Source organism: Cydia splendana, chromosome 5 (assembly GCF_910591565.1).
Source record: "Cydia splendana chromosome 5, ilCydSple1.2, whole genome shotgun sequence".
Classification (NCBI taxonomy): Eukaryota; Metazoa; Arthropoda; class Insecta; order Lepidoptera; family Tortricidae; genus Cydia; species Cydia splendana.
In genome coordinates, this window is record NC_085964.1 from 2690735 (window position 1) to 2695232 (window position 4498).

Consider the following 4498-nt stretch of genomic DNA (forward strand, 5'->3'; position numbering starts at 1 on the left):
ACTTATCGTCGGCCTAAGTCGCAAACCTCGTAACTCCTCCGGGGGAGGTTTGCGAATTGCGACTATAAGTATTGTGTGGTATTGTTGTCCTTGGTAGCAATTACAAATTTCCTTGAAATTGAGTTACGAGGTTTGCGATTTAGGCCGACGTAATAATATGCAAATGCATCTATTACTTTGATATGAGAAAACAGTACCTACCTAATTATGTAGTAATATTTTGATATAAGTACGTAGACATAGCTTTTCCAGTTTTCCTTAAAACATTTTTTGTGAAAACTTTCCTTTCTTTTGTTGACGCAAGTTTTCGTCGATGTTTGCACATAAGTAATACCAAGTAATACCTATTTAATTTAGACAAAAATCCATTTTCTATTATTATTAGAGATGCCCCGAACAGAATAATACCGAAAATTCGGCCCCCCCCTCTCGGCCGAATACCGAATATTCGGCGACCGAATATTCGGCATGACATAGGTACGAACATTTTGAGTCAAAAATATTATGAAAATTGTTCTCCAACAAAGCACAACGTTTGCTAATAGTTATTTGTACAACAAGAGATCAAAGTTTGATATTTCTTCGAGTGCTTATTTTGAGTCCCGTGCAAGCGAAAGATTCTTTAATTTAGAATCTTGAGCGTAGTAAGGGATTCAAAAGCGCACGAGATGTAAATAACTTTGATCTCGTGTAGTACACAAAATTTTTCACCCTAAGCAGTGAGAACATACCTTAGAGGGACAGAGATAATAGAACCCAAGTATATCGAACTTGTATTAGACCCCGCATGTTGAAATGACATTTGACTATAAAGGTCACTTGAATGTTATTTTGTCTCACTCAGTGAGCAAAATGCGATTTTGCTCACTGAGTGAGACAAAATGACTCAGTGAGCAAAATCGCATTTTGCTCACTGTTTTTAAGAAGCAAAGTACCCTTGTTCGAGCTGCTGAGGTGAAAAATATATTATTATGTTGAACAAAATCAATTAATGTAGTTTGAGTCAATCAAATCAGACCTATGATAAAAATAAAATATTTTGGAATCAACAAATGCTCAAAAACGTGCCTTCGTATTATACTACTTTCCAAGAATACATATTAAATATACTTACCTAGTTTTTGGTTATTTTTTTGGATATTTTTTCTTGTTAGGTAGGTGCAACAGATATTCGGTATTCGGCCGAATAGTAGGCAACATTCGGCCGAATACCGAATATTCGGCAAAGTGGCCGAATAGGCCGAATAACGAATAGTTGCAGAATATTCGTGGCATCTCTTATTATTATCATACATTCATAGTAACTCATCAAGATGACTTTAGCGAGCTCAAACTTGAAAGGTGCGTTGTTTCAACAAGTATTAGTATCAAAAGAATACCAATAATAAATTATTTTCTTCTATTCGATTCTACAAATTCTACAATGATTACGACAAATTGACCGCACTACTGCCCTCTAGTGAGACTATTAATAACTACAAAAACGTTGTTTAAAGCGCCATCTATGCCTTTCCCTACGCGCTACTAATGCACGATGTAAGAGTACATGACATTCACATAATGTTTGCTTGAGTTTCAACGTATACCTAGTAGTTAATGCATTCAACGGTAGATGGCGCTAAACCACATAATCTTAAGAATGGATGAAGTGTGAAATGAATAGTGATTTAAATGATTCACGTTTTAATTATTTTATAATTTTTTTAATTTAATAAAATAATTCATAATTTTACGAACGTTTTTTTTAAACTTCAGACGTTTTCTTCTTTTAATATTATTAAGTTTTTTTTTTTATTATGTAGTTACATAAGTACCTACTTATGTAAAAATAAATGAAATAGGTATTGTAATAATTAAAATATCTGGGAGATATACCGAGCTTTGCTCGGAAAACATATAAAAAACTCAAAAATGTGCGTTTTCCCAGAGACAATACCTAGCTAGATCGATTTATCGCCCCCGAAAACCCCCATATAGCAAATTTCATCGAAATCGTTAGAGCCGTTTCCGAGATTTCCGAAATATAAATAAATACACATAAATAAATAAACAAGAATTAGAATGTAATGGTGTACAGTCACCTGAAATAATATGTTACACAACGAAGACCGCAAAAATTTCTGACACGATCTTATTCGTAGAGCTATAAGAGCGTATCACATATTAATTTATTAATATATTTGCGGCCTTCGATAACATATAATAATACTGCAAGTACGGGATGTAGTGAATATTCCCTTCCTATTATTATTTCTTACTTCTTTTCGCTTTTTCAGAAAAAGTACTGAGGCTCACAATTAGTAGCATCAAGTAGCATGAAAAATACGAACGTTTCCGAAATTCCGTTAAAATACGGTGGGAAAGGATTATCATTACATCTGTGTCTGTCTGTACCTATTTGATTAAAAAACCCTAAAAAGTTTCCACATGAGCCGAACAATTAATTTTATGACTACTTACTCAGAAAATAGCTATTTATTTTGTTAGAAAATTTACAAAACACAGATTATACATTAAAATTACATTTTATTATAATACATATAAGCAAAGAGAATAGATAGTATAGAGGGGTCCTGTCATAGTAAATTTTGTAGTTACAGTAAATTTACTGCCATCTATCGACACACGACTAAAACTCAAAATGAAAACGTATAAAATTATCAAAAAAATGTATATACATATATGGATAAATGATTTTATTATTTTATACCTTTTGACCCATGTTCTTTCACTGATATCTATGTGTTAAAATTGTTAAATATGAAACGGTATCGTCACGCCATCTAGCCGAGGATAGGCTAAAGGTGTGTGCGCCATCTATCCGAGAATGACTTTTTCTTGATTTCTGAGGCACGTTTTTTCCTTAGACTTTATTCATCTTATACGAAGTTACATATGTCTTTGATATAAGTATCATACAAAAAAAAGCATTCTAAAGTTCATTTCCTCGCAGCAAACTAGTATAGAAAACCATAAGATAAAAAATAAAAGTATAATTATATCATGAATCATAATACATTTTTATGAAACGGAAATTGTACAGTTTTCCACTCTAATGTGTACTGATCGATTATTTTAGTATTTCAACCATATTTTCGCCTACATGGTACAAGGACCGTGTGGCCTAATGGATAAGGCGTCGGACTTCGGATCCGAAGATTGCAGGTTCGAGTCCTGTCACGGTCGCAAAATTATCTTTTTGGTTTCATAGTTTTGGTATACAAAGTTTAGTTCTTCCATTAATTTAATAAAAATTAATTAATTATATTTCTGTATAGTGATACAGTGTTTTTTTACACTTAATTACAATTAATTCAACAATAGTAAATATAATTTTGGCGGACTTAATGCCATTTGGCATTATGTCTGCCATTTGTACATTGTTGTTTATATTTTGTGCAATAAAGTTTAAATAAATAAATAAATATAATTGTTAAAATATTGTGATACTCGTATTGTATGCGACTAAATACTTACGATAATGCAATTTTTACTAGATTAAATAACTACAAATAACTAGTAGCATTAATAACATAACAATGTAAATATTTGAACATTTTACTTTAGCGCCATCTCTACCATGTGCGCTGAACTAAATACTATGGAAAGAAATGTTTTGAAGCAGCCTCTATAAAAGCTAGCGTAACAATGATAGTAGTTACAAAATACTCCGCTAGATGGCATTAAACACAAATATGGTGAATCACCTACCGTACCTTTTAATGTATAGGTCATGTATACATGTTTTTGGAACTTTGTCCATGTCAATATTTAATACGTTACTAAGTACAAAAAAATGCTTACAATTAAATAAACGCAGCAAAACAGTGAAAACGAAAATAAATTGATAATTTAATGAATGACCGAAACAAAGAAAGTTACCTACCTACTATCAAAGACATATGTAACTTCGTATAAGACGAATAAAGTCTAAGGAAAAAACGTGCCTCGGAATTCAAGTAAAAGTCATTCTCGAATAGATAGAAGAATTAAGAATTAAGAATTAAATCTGTTTATTTCAAAAAAAAAATATTAATAGCATTACAATTTCTTAAACCTAGTTACAATCTTTGATATTTAAGATTTTATTTACTAGGTAGTGTGGGGGACTTAATCCCTAGTCTTAAATTCTAATATTTATTATCATTAACATTATGTATTTATATATGTGTATGTGTATATGTATTATATTTATGTGCTTACTTAACTATTAATTATTCTTGTACTATGGTATTCAGTTCTTTTTTTATTATATACTTAATCTTATTAGGCTTATTAATTATTTCTAGTAATACTCTATTAGGAAAGTTGTTTAGAATAGTAGGTAAGTATGAATTCCAAACTCTATTGCCATATTCATTATTTGTTTTAGGGACTATAAACTGAGGTTCATTGGGTAATTGTCTGAGGTTGGTCGGTCTATGGTATCTATCCAGCTTTCCTAATAAGTCTTTGTATTCAAGAATCACAGCCAGTTTTACTTTATTAAATATGCTAA

General features: G+C 31.2%; 1 non-coding gene across 1 annotated transcript; it reads left to right on the forward strand.

The window, feature by feature from the left end:
* Positions 1–3113: 3113 nt before the first annotated feature.
* Trnar-ucg (transfer RNA arginine (anticodon UCG)) lies at positions 3114–3186 on the forward strand. The gene has a single exon. It is a non-coding gene; the product is annotated as a tRNA-Arg (tRNA).
* The last annotated feature ends 1312 nt before the right edge of the window (positions 3187–4498 follow it).